Genomic DNA, 19821 nt, shown 5'->3' with positions numbered 1-19821 from the left:
TACATGCCCATTTTGTAGTGGGAGGAGAACCAATAAAGACAATAAAATATGCAGATGATGTGGCGGTATTAGCGGAATCAGAAAAAGATCTACAAGTCATGTTGGAAAATACTGAGAGAGTGGGCAAAGAGTTTGGAATGAAGATCAATATTGGGAAGACTAAGGTGATGAGAATAGGAAAGGAGGAGATTGCTGTTAATATAACATTAGCGGGAAATAAATTAGAACAAGTGTAAAGTCATTCAGATACTTGGGAAGTTTGCTGACGTGGAATGGAAGTTGTACAGAAGAAATAAGAAGCAGAATATCGATGGGAAAAGAAGCCTTCGGAAAGGTGAGAGGGCTTTTGACATCTAAGGCAATCCCTATTGATTTAAGAAAGTGGTTCGCCAAGTGTTTTGTGTAGAGTGTAGTGTAGTATGGAGCTGAAACATGGACATTAAGAAAGAAACAAACAAAGTATTTGGAAAGTTTTGAAATATGGTTGTGGAGAAAAATGGAAAAAGTGAAGTGGACAGATAAAGTGAGAATAGGAGAGAAGAGACACCTCATGAAAACGATAAGGAAGAGGAAAATATCCTGATTGGGTCACATACTACGTAGAAATTGTCTTCAACAGAGGGTGATGGAGGGAAAAATAGATGGAAGAAAAGGAAGAATAAGGTTTGGAATGTTAACAGATGTGAAATAAGGGAGAAGCTATGAACAACTGAAGCAACATGCTCATGGTAGAGAATCATGGAGGCTGTCCGGTTGATACCTGTCTCAAGACAGATTCACAGAAGGAGAAGAAGAAGAAGAAGAATGGGCTAATGTTACTTTAAGTTAGAAAACTGCATTTAAAAGTTTTAAGAAACAAACTTGCATTAAAACTGCTCTGGAGTGTAAGTTACTGTCTCAGAGTTCTGTCTCTCTCTATGCACAGCCTAGGCCTACTACAAGATAAATATATTCCAGCGGGATTATTGAAATGTTAATTTGAAAGAACTTTGAAGCCAATATTACAAGACAACGTCAGAGAAAGGGGTGGATACTTGCTCTGTATACGCCGTGCCACTACCCGATAAATCCGGTATTTAGAGCTTTCAAATGGCGTTACCGAACATGTGGTAACGGGATTTAAAATACGAAGAATTTGGGGATTTTTAGGTTAAAATTGAAAATTCGACTTTTGATCAAAAATCGCAACATTTCAGTCATGACTGCCCTTAATAATAATAATAATAATGTATGTATGTATGTATGTATGTATGTATGTATGCATGTACGTTTAGTACTCAGCCCGAAGGCTGGTTGGATCCTGAACAGCTCCGCCATCAGCTGTCATATATGGCCTGGGCATTACTGAAGAGGCGTACTAGGGAAACGAGGAGTGAGGTAGTTTCCCGTTGCTTTCCTCACCGAGCCAGAAGTTGCTATTACATATCAGTCTGCCAAGCCCACTGAAATGCATGCACCAGCCGACCCTATGAGCAATATTTTCACATCATTCATAGCAGGGACTGGCTGCAGAAGGAATGGCATTACTAGCATCGCTCATACCTCAGTCCCTTTCATTTTGTCAAAGCCAAGGATAAAGCTGAGACAGATCAATGAAAGTAACAAAATTGCTCTAGCCCATACCAGAAGATAGTGCACTGTAAACACTACATCTTGCCAGCAAAGGCACAATAATAATAATCGTTTTACACCTCAGACTACTTTTATGGTTTCCGGAGACGTCAAGGTGCCGGAATATTATCCCGCTGGAGTTTTCTTGTGAGTGAATCTACAGACTGCCCACTCTGCGGTGTTGGGGTAGCCTGCCTGCTTCTTTCCCGGAGGCTCCGAGGTTGATTCCTTGCCAGGTCAGGGATTTTTATCTGGATCTGAGGTCCACTCAGCCTATATGATTATTGTTGAGGAGCTATCTGAAGTGCGATAGTGACCCCCGGTCTAGAAGGCCAATAATAACGGCTTAAAGTATTCAAAGTTCTACCGAGGGGTGCTAAGAGCGTCGTCGACAGATCTTGACCAAAATGCAGAAATCCTTCGAGGGATGAGAGAGAATAAGGAAGTGGTTGCGTCATGAGAAACAGTAATAGTGATAATAAAGCAAATGTTGAAGAACAACATATTGAGCTCGTATGCGGTCTTACACCTGAAGATAATAATAATAATAATAATAATAATAATAATAATAATAATAATAATAATAATAATATTAATAATAATATCATTTTACGCCTCACTGACTGCTTCTATGGTTTTCGGAGACGTCGAGGTGCCGGAATATTATTCCTCTGGAGTTTTCTTACTTGTGACTGAATCTACAGCGTGTCTGCTTCTTTCACGGAGGCTCCGAGGTCGATTCCTTGCCAGGCCATGGATTTTTATTTGGATCTGAGGACTGGTTTGAAGTCCACTCAGCCTACATTATTACTGTTGAGGAGCTATCTAGAAAATATTTCAACCTCCCTGTTCATTACTGCATTGCCGATTTGTATTGGTAACCTGATGTATCATATATGATACATCGAAAACAGTCATGATTTCAAATTCCCCTGGAAGATGAGGATGATGATACTGTGAGTTTGACCCTGGACGACTAATCAAAGACAAAAATGTTCAAAAGTGATCATTGCAACTTCCTGGAGCAAAAGGCGAAGCAAATGACATGAAAATGGAGACTGGCAGGTTGTGTTATATCCAATTTACACAAGTTTTTCTTCGATTATTCATTATTATATCTTCATGTAAGGTACTTGTCCGCCTCTGTGGTGTAGTGGTTAGTGTGATTAGCTGCCACCCCCGGAGGTCCGGGTTCGATTCCCGGCTCTGCCACGAAATTTGAAAAGTGGTACGAGGGCTGGAACGGGGTCCACTCAGCCTCGGGAGGTCAACTGAGTAGAGGTGGGTTCGATTCCCACCTCAGCCATCCTGGAAGTGGTTTTCCGTGGTTTCCCACTTCTCCTCCAGGCGAATGCCGGGATGGTACCTAACTTAAGGCCACGGCCGCTTCCTTTCCTCTTCCTTGCCTATTCCTTCCAATCTTCCCATCCCTCCACAAGGCCCCTGTTCAGCATAGCAGGTGAGGCCGCCTGGGCGAGGTACTGGTCATTCTCCCCAGTTGTATCCCCGACCAAGAGTCTGAAGCTCCAGGACACTGCCCTTGAGGCGGTAGAGGTGGGATCCCTCGCTGAGTCCGAGGGAAAAGCCGAACCTGGAGGGTAAACAGATGATGATGATGATGATGTAAGGTACTTAAATTATGCATTATTAAGAATGATCACAAGGAGCCTCCGTGGCTCAGACGGCAGCGCGTCGGCCTCTCACCGCTGGATACCGTGGTTCAAATCCCGGTGACACCATGTGAGATTTGTGCTGGACAAAGCGGAGGCGGGACAGGTTTTTCTCCGGGTACTCCGGTTTTCCCTGTCATCTTTCATTCCAGCAACACTCTCCATTATCATTTCATAGCATTTATCATTCATTAATAAAAATCACCTTGGGAGTGGCGACCCCATTGTAATAACAGCCTATATATGTTTCATTCATTACATCCCTGACCCGGTCAATGACTGGAAAACAGGTTGTAGGTTTTCATTTTTCAAGAATGATCACAAATAAATCATAAATGACAAATAAAAATTAATATTTTTCATTTACTGAGCAATTGTTGAGAGGAAAACACATTGCGCCAACTCCGTATCAAAAATGAACTTTAATCCTGCTTCTTTTGGCCAGTAATTAAACTTATGTTAGATGTTGAGACAAACACAACAGAAAGAAAGAATTAATCAATTAATTGTAGCAAAGTGGGAACGAGAAGTATCCGTGGGGTGATGTGGCACTACGGCGAACAGTCATGATCTCCAAAATAAGGTGAGCAGTGTAGGGTTATGATGAGCGAATTTCTTTACAATTATAAATACAATCTATATACAGGGTGAAGCGAAATTCGCGCACTCGGGCGTCGCAGCGCGACTCCTCACATGCCAGCAATAAAAAAATGTCTCTCACAAAAGTTCGTCCTGCGAGTATATCCGGGAGAAAAAGGTCGTTGAAGAATGGCAATCTGGCAACACTGTAACCACATGTAGGGTAACTAATTCTGTCAGCACTTGTTAGTCGTGCCGTACAGTTGGAGCAGCAGATAGAGTTTTGAGTTAACATGCGGGAGATCGAGGGGTCGATCCTGGGTTAAGGCGTATGTTTTTTATGTCATAAATGTAGTCCAGGTGGTATGGTATTTGGCATCTTAATCGTCAATAGCGATTGCAGCGGGTTCTCTAGAAACCACTTGCACTTACATACTACGATCCTAGAAATGGGCGAATATTCGTTTTCATTGGTCAGCTTCGAAAGACGCCCTTTCCACGTCGTAGGCGTGAATTTATTCGCACCACTTCATCTACTAGATGTCCGGCTCCATGGCTAAATAGTTAGCGTGCTGGCCTTTGGTCACATGGGTCCCGGATTCGATTTCCGACAGGGTCGGAAATTTTAACCATGATTGGTTAATTTCGCTGGCACTAGGGCTGGGTATACGTGTCGTCTTCATCATCATTTCATCCTCATCACGACGCGCAGGTCGCCTACGGCAGTCAAATCAAAAGACCTGCATCTGGCGAACTGAACTTTCCTTGGACACTCCCGGCACTAAAAGCCATACGCCATTTCATCTACTAGATGCGTTACAACGTGTTCAGCGTTACTAAATTTTGTAAATGTAGGATACATGTGACCTAAGAAACGGTGTCTTACTATGTTACAGTATGTAATGTCCGATGGAAATTAGCAAATAAAAAAAAGCGCCTCAACCCAGGATCGAACCCTCGACCTCCTGCATGCTAACCCAAAACTCTATCCACTGCACCAACTGTACACCACGGCTAATATGTGCTGACAGAGGTAGTTACCCCACATGTGGTTACAGAGTTGCCAGATTGCCTCTCTTTAACGCCCTTTTTCTCCCGGATATACTCGCAGGACGAACTTTTGTGAGAGACATTTTTTTATTGCTGGCATGTGAGGAGTCGCGCTGCGACGCCCGAGTGCGCGAATTTCGCTTCACGCTGTATATCCAATCCCCATTCCGTCTGTCATTCACAGCGATTATGAAAAAACAAGACGGTTTCAACAGCTGAAATTCGCACCAGATATGTGTAGTTGCCTCTCCTTTACAAGAAAAACACAACGAAACTCCCAAAACCAGGAATTTGATGCTTTTAAAAGAAAATTACGTGTCTGAAGCTTCATTGTCGATGATTGCTAACGAGCACAGTAGTATTTTTACAAGTTGCTTTACGTCGCACCGACACATATAGGTCTTATGGCGACCACAGGCCAGGAAAGGACTAGGAGTGGGAAGGAAGCAGTCGTGGTCTTAATTTAGGTATAGCTCCAGCATTTGCCTAGTGTGAAAATGGGAAACCACGGAAAACCATGTCCAGGGCTACCGACAGTGGGGTTGAAACCCACTATCTTCCGAATACTGGATACTGGCCGCACTTAAGCGACTGCAGCTATGTAGCTCGGTCGCCAGGATTTGTACCCAACGCCATATTAGTAACATAGTCAGTGCTAGCAAACGAGCCAAGAATAAGATACAATAAAGCACCTCACCAACGTGTAGCCAGAATTGAAGCCACGCATGGCCGCCATATTATTTGAGCTACAATTTTTCTTTTGCTATTTGCTTTACGTCACGCTGCCACAGGTACTGTAGGTCTTATGGCGACGATGGAATAGGAAAGGCCTAAGAATGGTAAGGAAGCGGCCGTGGTCTAAATTACGGTTCAGTCCCAGCATTTTCCTGGTGTGAAAACGGGAAACCACGGAAAACCATCTTCAGGGCTGCCGACAGTGGGGTTCGAACCCACAATCTCCTTCATTCAAGCTCACAGCTGCGCGCTCCTAACCGCACGGCCGACTCGCCCGGTCTGCAATATCATAGACCGGTTGCTGTCTGTTATTGATCAAGTTAACGAAGGTATGGACTTAGAGAAGAAATCAGAAATCTACAAATAAATGGCGGGACGGGTTCGACCGTAATAATAATAATAATAATAATAATAATAATAATAATAATAATAATAATAATAATAATAATAATCGTATGGCCTCAGCTACCGTGTGCAGACATTTCAATTTGACGACATCTGGCTGTCTGCTCCTCAATTTTCGACGTTCCGTTTTACTCTAGGCCCCCACTAGATGGCAGACCGAGTAAACCGAAACTCTCTTGGGCGTCTATGGCTGAGATTTAATGAATTTTGTCGGTAAACACCAAATGTGCCACCAGAGATCTTTTACATGCCGACATCGTACGACATGGAGTGTCGAATGGACTTTTTTCCGCCCTTCAAAAATCCGACTACCTCTGCCGGGTTTGAACCCGCTATCTTGGGATCCGGAGGCCGACAGGGGCAGCTGGGTTTGACCGTGATAAAGCTAGACGAAAATATTGCTCATGCATAAATTCTGTTGAGCTCAGCTTAAAACTCATCAGTGCATGAAGTTGTTTATTGTCTTGCCACCATCTTGGCTACAAATGTGATTCAACAATGAACGCTAAGAACTGAGAATAATTTATTCTTGTTTCCTGTTAGCTACAGCTTTTCTGAAGTGAAAGTATTGTGGGCTTAAAACCATGCATAAATATCGTACTTTTTATCACTTGTAAGACGTCCGATTTTTCGGACGCTGTGCACTAATGGGTTTAAAGGAAGAATGTGTTTTATACCAAGAATAGATTTGGAAATGTTGACATATCATTGATTCTTAAAAGGAGGCAATTTCCTATATGTCACAGGCAGCAAGGCACATGAACAAACTTTACCGAACTTTCATAAATTTAGGATGAATATCTTCACTCCATTGTTTACCCATAGATAACTATAGACCTATGGAGTAATTCAAGAATTCTCAGATCCATAAACATCGACATACTACTACCATTTAAAACTACATTCAGTATGTTAGAAGTGAAGCTTCCACGGTGTGAAGAATTATTTAATTTAATTTCCGGGTTGAACCGTGTTGTACGCACATTACGTACAGTTTGCCGACGTTTCGAATACATTGCAGTATTCTTTGTCAAGGCGACTGAAATACCCCTACTCGATAAGAGGTAATCAGTCTCCCAGGCAGAAATTCTTCTTCTTCTTCATTATTATTATTATTATTATTATTATTATTATTATTATTATTATTATTATTATTATTATTATTATTATTATTATTATTATTATTATTTGACGTTGTTGAAATGTTGATAGGAGTTGCAACGAAAACGAAGGTAAGGACTTAGGGAAGAAATCAGAAATCTACAAATAAATGGCGGTACGAGTTTGACCGTCATAAAGAAATTATTCTGCCTGGGAGACTGATTACCTCGGATCGAGTAGGGGTATTTCAGTCGCCTTGACAAAGAATACTGCAATGTATTCGAAACGTCGGCAAACTGTACGTGATGTGCGTACAACACGGTTCAACCCGGAAATTAAATTAAATAATACATTCAATATGGTTCATGAGGAAATTTCACAATTCTTGTTACGATTCTACACAATTGACATGTACCTAACATGGGAAGTGTAAGATTTTTTCCTATGATATACTGTATTAGCATATTCATTTCAAATTTATAATTACATTTCACATACTAATTTTTACTGTCCAAGACATGCTTACATGCTAGGGTCAAAAATAATATGTCAAACCGATACACACCGCAGTTTATTTCGACAATATCCATCACGCGGTACCGTATTGTACGTCTCGTTCTACATTATGCTTCATGTCATACCCAACTGAGGAGCACAATTACAATTATTTAGTTGTTGCGTTTCTTTTCTTCTTTTCCAAAAATCTCCTCATCCTCTTTCTGAAAATTTGCTTGCGTTTTTTCATTACAAGATATTAGAATCATTCCGTATTGACGGTTTTCACTTTACAAAGGTGAAAAATGAGAGTATCCTCCTAACTCAATGCAATAAATATTCCGTCATTAGACGGAGTAAACAAATTCAAACATGTTTCGGCTCGTTTGAGCCATCTTCAGTGAAAAATGAGGGGAGTTTGAAATAATTTACATAATATAAGTTGAAAAATGCTAAAAAACATAATGAAGGAGCAAATGAAAAAACAAACAAAAGAGAGCCTAGACGGAAACAAAATTAGCACAAATATACAATATTTACATCAACATGCGGAGCAAAAAACAACTCACTGCGACAAAATTCAGTGAAAAGGTGTTAATTTAAAATAATAATTGAAACTAAAAACTGTGTTGTTGTTGTTGTTGTTTGAGTCATCAGTCCATAGACTGGTTTGATGCAGCTCTCCATGCCACCCTATCCTGTGCTAACCTTTTCATTTCTACGTAGCTATTGCATCCTACATCTGCTCTAATCTGTTTGTCATATTCATACCTTGGTCTACCCCTACCGTTCTTGCCACCTACACTTCCTTCAAAAACCAACTGAACAAGTCCTGGGTGTCTTAAGATGTGTCCTATCATTCTATCTCTTCTTCTCGTCAAATTTAGCCAAATCGATCTCCTCTCACCAATTCGATTCAGTATCTCTTCATTCGTGATTCGATCTATCCATCTCACCTTCAGCATTCTTCTGTAACACCACATTTCAAAAGCTTCTATTCTCTTTCTTTCTGAGCTAGTTATCGTCCATGTTTCACATACAATGCCACGCTCCACACAAAAGTCTTCAAAAACATCTTTCTAATTCCGATATCAATGTTTGAAGTGAGCAAATTTCTTTTCTTAAGAAAGCTCTTCCTTGCTTGTGCTAGTCTGCATTTTATGTCCTCCTTACTTCTGCCATCGTTGGTTATTTTACTACCCAAATAACAATATTCATCTACTTCCTTTAAGACTTCGTTTCCTAATCTAATATTCCCTACATCACCTGCCTTCGTTCGACTGCACTCCATTACTTTTGTTTTGGACTTATTTATTTTCATCTTGTACTCCTTACCTAAGACTTCATCCATACCATTCAGCAACTTCTCGAGATCTTCTGCAGTCTCAGATAAAATAACAATATCATCGGCAAATCTCAAGGTTTGGATTTCCTCTCCTTGGACTGTGATTCCCTTTCCAAATTTCTCTTTGATTTCCTTTACTGCCTGTTCTATGTAAACATTGAAAAGGAGAGGGGACAAACTGCAGCCTTGCCTCACTCCTTTCTGGATTGCTGCTTCTTTTTCAAAGCCCTCGATTCTTATCACTGCAGACTGATTTTTATACAGGTTGTAGATAATTCTTCGTTTTCGGTATCTGATCCCTATCATCTTCAGAATCATAAATAGCCTGGTCCAATCAACATTATCGAATGCCTTTTCTAGATCTACGAATGCCATGCATGTGGGCTTGTCCTTCTTGATTCGATCCTCTAAGATCAGACGCAAAGTCAGGATTGCTTCACGTGTTCCTACATTTCTTCTGAAGCCAAATTGATCTTCCCCCAACTCAGCTTCAACTTGTTTTTCCATTCTTCTGTAAATAATACGTGTTAAAATTTTGCAGGCATGAGATACTAAACTAATAGTGCGGTAGTTTTCACACCTGTCAGCACCGGCTTTCTTGGGAATAGGTATAACAACATTCTGCTGAAAATCGGATGGGACTTCTCCTGTCTCATACATCTTGCACACTAAATGAAATAACCTTACCATGCTGGTTTCTCCTAAGGCAGTCAGTAATTCAGCGGGAATATCATCAATTCCAGGTGCCTTGTTCCTATTTAGGTCACTCACAGCTCTGTCAAACTCTGACCTCAAAATTGGGTCTCCCATTTCATCAGCATCAACAGCCTCTTCATGTTCCAAAACGAAATTATCTACATCGTTACCTTGATACAACTGTTGGATATGCTCCTGCCATCTTTCTGCTTTGTCTTCTTTCCCTAGAAGTGGCTTTCCATCTGAGCTCTTAATATTCATGCACCTAGATTTCCTTTCTCCAAAGGTTTCCTTGATTTTCCTGTATGCAGCATCTACCTTTCCCAGGACCATACAGCCTTCGACATCCTTGCACTTCTCCTTCAGCCATTCTTCCTTAGCTACCTTGCACTTTCTATCCACTTCATTCTTTAATCGCCTGTATTCTTTTCTGCCCTCTTCATTTCTAGCATTCTTGTATTTTCGTCGTTCATCAATCAGGTCTAGTATCTCCTGAGTTATCCACTGATTCTTAGTTGATCTTTTCTTCCTTCCTAACATTTCTTCAGCAGCCCTACTGACTTCATTTTTCATGACTCTCCACTCTTCCTCTACTGTGTTTCCTTCGGCCTTTTCATTTAGTCCTTGTGCAACATGTTCCTTGAAACAATCCATCACACTCTTTTCTTTCAACTTGTCTAGATCCCATCTTTTTGCATTCTTTCCTTTCTTCAATTTCTTCAATTTCAGATGGCATTTCATGACCAACAAGTTGTGGTCAGAGTCCACGTCTGCTCCTGGGAAAGTTTTGCAATCCAACACCTGGTTTCTGAATCTCTGCCTAATCATAATGAAGTCTATTTGATACCTTCCAGTGTCTCCAGGTCTCGTCCACGTATACAGCCGTCGTTTGTGGTGTTTGAACCAAGTATTGGCGAGGACTAAATTATGGTCAGTGCAGAATTCAACCAGCCGACTTCCTCTTTCGTTCCTTTGTCCCAATCCAAATTCTCCTACTGTGCTACCTTCTCTTCCTTGGCCTACCACTGCGTTCCAGTCTCCCATCACAATTAGATTCTCGTCACCTTTGACATATTGTATTAAATCTTCTATCTCCTCATATATTCTTTCAATTTCTTCATCATCCGCTGAACTAGTAGGCATATAGACCTGCACTATTGTGGTGGGCATTGGTTTGGTGTCTATCTTGGCGACAATAATTCTTTCACTATGCTGGTCGTAGTAGCTTATCCGCTGCCCTATTTTCTTATTCATTATTAAACCAACTCCTGCATTACCCCTGTTTGATTTCGTGTTGATAATTCGGTAATCGCCTGACCAAAAATCCTGTTCTTCCTGCCAACGTACTTCACTTATACCAACTACATCTAACTTTAGCCTATCCATCTCCCTTTTCAGATTCTCTAACCTACCACAACGATTCAAACTTCTAACATTCCACGCTCCGACTCGCAGAATGTCAGTATCCATCTTCCTGATGATCGCCCCCTCTCGTGTAGTCCCCACCCGGAGATCCGAATGGGGGACTAGTTTACCTCCGGAATATTTTACCCGGGAGGAAGCCATCATCAGAACATCATTCATACAGAGCGAGCTGCATGTCCTCGGGAGGTGGTTACGGCTGTAGTTTCCCGTTGCTTTCAGCCGTGTAGCAGTATCAACACAGCTAAGCCATGTTGAGTATTATTACAAGGCCGTATCAGTCAATCATCTAGACTGCCGCCCTTGCAACTACCGAAAGGCTGCTACCCCCCTTTCGATGAACCATTCGTTAGTCTGGTCTCTCAACAGATACCCATCCGGTATGGTTGCACCTGCGGCTCGGCTATCTGCATCATTGGGACACGCAAGCCTCCCCACCGCGGCAAGGTCACATGGTTCGCAGAGGAGGAAAAACTGTGTTAACCTAAGAAAACAAAGGAATGTTATTGTTACTAAACAATATTTTGTAAACTATGAGGTCCACAACCTCACCATGTGCTACTATTGTTCATTTCCATCTGCATCATTTGTTTTTTCATTCCTTTGTTTTCTTAGATTAACACAGTTTTAGTTTCAATTATTATTTTAGATTAACACCTTTTCACTGAATTTTGTCGCAGTGAGTTGTTTTTTGCTCCGCATATTGATGTAAATATTGTATATTTGTGCTAATTTTGTTTTCGTCTAGGCTCTCTTTTGTTTGTTTTTTTTTCATTTGCTCCTTCATTATGTTTTTAGCATTTTTTCAACTTATATTATGTAAATTATTTCAAACTCCCGTAATTTTTCACTGAAGATGGCTCAAACGAGCCGAAACATGTTTGCATTTGTTTACTCCGTCTAATGACGGAATATGTATTGTATTGAATTAGGAGGATACTCTCATTTTTCACCTTTGTAAAGTGCGGTTTTTCAGTTCAGATTTTGTAGGTTTTATTGTGTTTGCCCGATTTGACTTTGTGGCTGATGATAGCACATATTTTGTGCCGAAACTAGTACCGCATGTGAACGATATGTGATTCTTTCACGTTAATAAATATCTTTGTATTGAATAGGAGGAACCCTCTTAATTTCAAATATTGTGAAGCTTCATTGTATGAAAGACATTAACTTTGAAGGTGTTCTTCTTTGTCTCGAGTATTTGCAATTCTAATCTTTTTGATCAATTTTGCAATGTTCAGAATTATACTAGGACTTACTAAATTGATAAATATACAACATTAGATAAGGATTGGTGTGAGTTTTTCAAATGAAGCCCTGACATTGAAACATTTAGTGAACTGCTTAACATTTTTCAGGTTTATTTCGCCATTCCAGGTTGCAATGCAACCAATGAAAGAGTGCTTTCCCTGATTAATACACATTGGTCACAAGAAATAAACTGTTTGCTGACCGAGTCGGTTAAGGGTATTTCAATAATGAAGTATAAATTTTAAAAAAGTGCCATGTGGAGAGTTTTAAAATTATTTATTACAAGAAAACAATTCATCTTTGTTGTCGTAAGTGGATGCTGTCGTTAAGTATCAGTAAAAATATCTACAATTTCAGCATATTCTTCAACATAACAATAATAAGGTGTGTAATACTAAACTTTGTGTTTAAAATCAAAATTCCATCTGTCCTCCATTTTTATGAAAACCACGAACCTGCTACGCAGGCGTAGCAGGGGGAGAGATGATACTCCCACGTGACGCGTCCCAGGTGGCGGATAGGGGGGTCCTAACCGGCTTGCCGGCGGACTTGAGGGAAATAAAATACCTCTCGCGGAACAAACACACACCCCGTGTGGGTGGGGGAGGCTGACGAATAATTCACCCACGGTATCCCCTGCCTGTCGTGAGAGGCGACTAAAAGGGGCGACCAAGGGATGATTGAATTAGAACCATGAAACTACTTTTGATTCGTACCATCACGCGGGGAACACCATGGGTTGCCTGTACTTGCGAATTGTACCACTATGTTCGGTACGAAATGGGTTTGTGTTTAGTAGTAGCCATGAGCTTGGCCTGGGGGTTTCCAGTACCCGTGCGTCGTACCCATGTGAGCACCACCGCGGGTCTGGGCGTAGCCTGTGAGTTGTACCACTATATGAGCGACACCGTGGGTCTGCGTTGCCTTTGATTAGTATCCACTGTGTGAGGAACACCACGGGGCCCGTAGGATCGGCATCCGTGCCTAGTACACCTAGGTGAGGAAACTCATTGGTTTGCGTTGGCTATGAGTGGCGCCATTGTGTGAGAAACACCATAGGTCTGCGTTACCTGTACGAAGTACAATACTTGTGAGTAGTACCGTCTTGTGTGGAACACCGTGAGTTTCGCTACTCTTGATTAGTACCCCAACATGACAATACCATGGTTCTACTTTACTCGCGACATGTACCATTCTGTGGGGCCTTAGACATGGATTTTGCACCCCTTTCGACATCAAGCATCATCATGAGTGGTCCCTTGGTCAGTAATCAATTATCTATGATCTTTGTTTGAGTCTGATCCACTGTATTTTGGTTGTTTGTTTCCTTATTTATTTATTTTTTGTTGGGTTCATGTCCATCCATTCATTCTTCATGACATATTTTATTTTTATTTTGGTCAGTGGATGCCTTTGAAATTTTTGTTCTTTCATTTCGTACCATTAGGGGCCGATGACCTTCGATGTTAGGCCCCTTAAAACAACAAGCATCATCATCATCATTTTTATGAAAAGTCTTCCTTTTATTAAGAGTCTGTACTCCATTTTAAAATTTAGTGTTAGTCACCCTAAATTTAGACCTGCAGTCGCTTGATTTTAAGCAAAAAATTTTGTATTGTTAATGGCCCAGCCCCTCTACGAACAGTCTTAGGTTGCGTCGTAAATCTACAGAGGTAATGTGGTTTGTGGTGCGAAGAACAGGTATTGATGAGATTAGATGTTACAACCTTGTCGATCAACTCCATATTATACTATATTTACTTTCATCCTTGGCGTTCTGTAAATTATCGTTTTGCAACTGGTTTTATTTACAACAAACTTCATTCCATGGTAACAAGAAAGATATAATTACGTCCTACAAATTTTAATTTATTGTTTTGTATTACTTGTACAGCCTCCAAGGTAGTATTAAACACTGAAATGTAGTGGCCACAAAAACTTTACAACCACCCATTCTTAATTACATGGGAAAAAGTAATGAACGACAAAAGTTGTATGTGTATTCGGAATGAAATCATGTTTGTTGAAGTACAGGTCAATTTCCATGTCTAGTGTGTTTGAAGGGGGTATGTAATGTAACCATTAGAATTGTTATTTTTTAATCTTTTAATTGTTTACTCTGTGTTACGATATTGCTAGGATAAGCCGGCAAAAGTAGAAGAAATACTTTTTTCAGTAAAGATAAATGGTACGTTTCCTTTGTAGCTGGTAATTTGAAACGCTCCGACATTCAAAGCCTTGTATTTAAAAATTGGTGTTTAATATGTATAGTTTGCGCGCGAGTAAGGAGTCAAGTTTGCAAAACTACTGGTTGATCGCTTTCTAACCTGGCAAACGTGTTAAGTCGATATAATTATGCGGTGAAGTTATAATCAGCATTCATGTGGTGGTACCCCTGTAGCCATCGTCGACATCTTGTTATTCCTAACTTGAAATCTTTTTTAACACCATCTTACTAAAAACAAATAACCCTTTTTACATGTTGTTCTGTAATCGCTATCCAATTACAAAAAAAAAGGTAGCATAGATGAAGAAAAGAGAGGCTTTATCACACTGCATATGATATGAATGCGCAAAAGGAACGAGAAGAAGTGTGTAAGTAAATAGTTTCGCTTCTTTTGAAGACAGGTTTCTTTTCGAACGTACTTAATGACGTGCCGGTGTTGACACCAGCCACTTCTTCCTCCGTCCCATCCTAATGATGGCCAGCCAAAACTGAGGAGAGATCGTTTATTTAACATAATACAGCTGTGGAGCTCATTTTATGTTAAAAGGATGTACATAATAGTTATTATGTGATATCAATAGGAGGTTCCCATTTAAAGTTACACTTCAAGTCTGCTGGAATATGTTAATAACGTATTAACGTTATAATGTACTTCGGAGCAACAACAGAGCGCGCTTCTCCTAATAATAATAATAATAATAATAATAATAATAATAATAATAATAACACTGATCATTGGCGGTAGGTCACAAATGAAAATCATTGAGAAACAAGAGAGGAAAATTCTCAGAAAAATCCTAGGACCAAAGTTCGAAAACGGAATTTGGATGAAAAAGAAACCACACGAAATTTTTCAATTCACAGAAAAAATCACAGATACCATCAGAAAGAGACGACTAAAATTCTACGGACACCTACACAGAATGGATAACAACAGGCTGACAAAGAAAATTATAAATCTAGCTCTAACCCTGATAATCCGCAACAATTGGTTAGCAGAAATTCATGAAGATCTACAAGAAATGGGTATTGAGGACGAAACCATTCAAGATAGAACGAAATTTAGAAGCTTTGTAAACAAACATAAATTTGCAGAGAAACCAACAAGAAAAAATACAGGCTGGACAGAAACACGCAGAAAGGAGCACTGTGAAAAAATGAAGAGATATTGGGAAGAAAAGAAGAAGAAATATTGTGCAAAATAAGTTCAAACGCGCTCCACAGTTGGGCACAACGAATCAAAATAATAATAATAATAATAATAATAATAATAATAATAATAATAATACATAATCTTTCTGGAAGACTGTGCGGAATTCCATCAAGTGCGACCATCTCTCAAAAGAAAAGTGCACAATGTTTCCGCTTGGGAATTTCCTCAAACTCACAGACTTGAATCCCCCTGTGCGCAGGCATGGTAGAATACACACACGGTACCCTCTACCCGTCTTAAAAGTCGACTAAAAAGGGACCCAGCGCATCTCAATTTCGGAGCGTGGCTTGGTGATCCCTGTTTCTCTAATTGTATGTGGTATTGCTTCCACTTACTTTAGCCCATTCCGTGATTATTCGTACTTGGAATGTTAATGAGATTCTCTCCGAGAGATTCTCATACGGAAAGTGTGGAATGTTTGAAACTTATCAACATTTCGGAAATTGATGCTGAAAACCTGGAACAGTCTGTACGATTCTTTTCATGTATTTTTAGAATTGGATTTTCGTCGCACCGACACAGATAGGTCTTAAGGCGACGATGGGATAGGAAAGGGCTAGGAGTGGGAAGGAAGCAGCCGTGGCGTTAATTGAGGTACAGTCCCATCATTTGCCTGGTGTGAAAATGGGAAAGCAGGGAAAACCATCTTCAGGACTGCCAACTGTGGGGCTCGAACCCATTGCCTTCAGGATACAATCTCACAGATGCGCGCCCCTAACCGCACGATGAACTCGCCCAGTCTGTACGGTACTAAAAAAAATCGGCAAGAATTAAGAGATCGTAAATTCTTCTCTTGGAGTTCACTAACAGACGGCGAACGTTTCTGCAGCGCACTCTGTGCCCAGCAGATCCCTGGACAACAACCTCTGTCGGTGCTGTTGAGGAGAGAATGAAACTCTTCTTCATGTTCTACGATCCTGCAAACGCGGAGAGCTTCTTCGAAACACTGGACACCATTAAATTAGATCGTTCACAAGCAAAGAAGTGGGGAAGAAGGCCTTTGATGTCCACGAAGAAGTTCACGGTTTGGCCATGAACGGCAGTTGAAGTCGTATCGACATGATAGCTTTCAGAGAACACAGCCCAAAAGGCTGCATCATACTGTACGGCTCGAACATCACAAAAGCCAAACGTAAGAGGAAAAAGTAGAGAAAAAAGAAAAAGATTCACGAACCCACAATCCCTTATTACAAAACTAAATAGAGATAGGACTAAAAACGCGGCATCATAACTCGACACTCCGCTGACACATGGAAGTGTTTCTAGCTACGGATGGAGAACATTCATGAAATAGTTACGATAAGTTAGGCTCCTGAGGCACACATATTTAGTGCATAACACGTCGTTACTGACAAAAACTTTCGAAATTACTTACTTAAGCATAAATTGCCTGGCCTTCGCAGATGACCCCACACTCCTAACATCAAGTACGGATGAAACTACACACCAACTCTCCTCACTTAGTCAAATAGCAGTTAAAGTAGGGTTGAGGGATGCCATTAACAAAACAGAGTTCATCACCAACGTCAGCGAAACACCCAACTCAATTCCACACGAGGATGCAGTAGTAGAGAAGACTAACTTCTACAAATACCTCGGAGAATGGATAACATCGAATGTTAGTGAGGAGGTAACAATGAAAGCCAGATTTGCCCAACTGGAGAGAGCCTTTCACGTCTGTAAGAGCATTTACAAGTCCAAATCCCTTTCCCTTCGCCTCAAGCGCTATGCAACTCTACTGTGTGCCTCAGAATGCTTGAACATAGTCAAGCAGGGAGAAATCAGGAAATTGTAAATGGGAAAAATCATGAGCCCCATTAAAGAGGGAGGTGAATACAGAATCAGGCAAAATAGCGAGCTTTACCAAGATTTAGAGGGCATAACATCAGCCATGAGAAACAGGAGACATATTTTGTACTGTCACATAGTCAGAATGGACACTAAGAGACTGACCTCAAGAATCTTCAACACCATTTCTAGAGGGGTGGGGACAAATGCTAAATGAACGAAACTATTTTGAAAAGACCTAGAATTTAAAAAAAATCCCAAGGATATATTCAACAGAAATAAATTTAGAATGCTGATCAGAACATCCGACAGGCTCCACTCACTGATAGCGTCCTGGAGTGAAAGTGAAGTGGACTAATGAAAGCACCCCACAGCGCAAAGATGAGGGAATACTGGGCTAAGAAGAAAGTTCATCAGAGTTAGGAACCACGTGGTCCAAGAGGCCTCAAGGAAGCGAGAATACACCTGTACATAACTTATATCGGATACATCTTTGTAAATAGCAATGGCTTAGAAATTAAATCGACTAACAATTTTAAGGGCATATAGAATCGGAGTTTTGTTCAAATTATTAAAAAAATTATTAACAATATTTATTCCCTGAATCCTCCCCTTTAAAAAAGTATATTGAACATTGCTCTATCACAATTCTAACCAAGTTAAATTAGATATTTCTCAGAAGTGGCGTGGCATCATAATGTTCGCCATCTGTCATGGGTGGCTATCTTTCGAAATTGTATGTATGTTGACAATGCGTATGGCTTTTTGAATAATTTTCCAGTAGCCCTTGGCATTTTAACTACAAACTGAATAATAATACTTTTCGAAACACAACTTACATGTGATGCATGTACACGAACAGTAAGTTCAAAGAATTAAAAAAAGAAATGGCGTATGGCTTTTAGTGCCGGGAGTGTCCGAGGACAAGTTCGGCTCGCCAGATGTAGGTCTTTTGATTTTACACCCGTAGGTGACCTGCGCGTCGTGATGAGGATGAAATGATGATGAAGACGACACATACACCCAGTCCCCGTGCCAGGGAAATTAACCAATTAAGGTTAAAATTCCCGACCCTGCCGCGAATCGAACATGTGACCCCTGTGGCCAAAGGCCAGCACGCTAACCATTTAGCCATGGAGCCGGACAGTTCAAAGAATAATAAGTGGAGACAAGCGAACATCGAATGCATGCTGGCCAACAGGGAAACTTACAATATCTCTCTCACTACTACCAATATGCCTCACATTGGAAAGCAAAATGTTTTAAAACATACATACTACACTATCAACCACCACAGAAATCCGCATGTAGGGTTGGCGTCAGGAAGGTCATCCCGTAATTAAACAAGGCCAAATCCACATGTGACAATATTCACAAGTACGTAGCTAAAAAAGGAACACAGTCCATTAGGGTGCCAAAAGAAGACTGCAGGATGCCTTCATATGTGGTGAAGATGATGCAAACTATGGAGCAGGAACCTTTTAACTTTACACTCAATTTCCCGAATATTTACTTTTCTGCATTCAGGCAACATTTTTGCAGCTTCTGCTCAACCCAAAACAAAGAACCTTCAGGATATATTTACTTAAATGTTTTACATACATGGAAACAATTGTATGTAGATCTGCAGTTTCTTCAAAACTTTCTTGGTCATAATATATTTAAAAAACTGCGATGAAAAGTTCTTAGGTAAAAAAATTATATTTCCCCCAATATTCCTGTTTAAAACATATTATCGTTTCAGTATACATAGAATAGCTGTTCCCATACAGAGTAAAAATTTAGGTTATGTTCCTAACATGGTTCCCAAGGAAATGTTCCTATAAATTAACATTGTGAAGATAGGTGATTCCATATCCCCTTAAGAATATCATTTGTTTTTCAACAGGATTTCTTAGCTGAAAACCACATATTAAAGGCAGTGATTCTTAATTTATTTTCACTTTTTAATTAGACACACAACACTGTGATGTTGCGTGTCGATGGCCCAGCTGTTTCTTAAATATACAGCAGTTTAACGGTAGCATTCTCTTGGGCTATTAAAAATGGGCCGCTTGCTTTTATTGCCAGCGGCATCCTGTCGAAAACAGCCCCCTGTAATTTTATTGAAAAGAAACCACTAACGATCAAGGTATCAATTTTTAAATGATGTGTCGGTGTTATCAAACAATGGCTATATAAAGAAGAAAAAACATTTTAATCTGCCTATAAACCCGAGCAGTAATAGTTGTGT

This window comes from Anabrus simplex, chromosome 11, assembly GCF_040414725.1.
Source record: "Anabrus simplex isolate iqAnaSimp1 chromosome 11, ASM4041472v1, whole genome shotgun sequence".
Taxonomy (NCBI): Eukaryota; Metazoa; Arthropoda; class Insecta; order Orthoptera; family Tettigoniidae; genus Anabrus; species Anabrus simplex.
Note: the sequence above shows the minus strand (reverse complement) of the source record.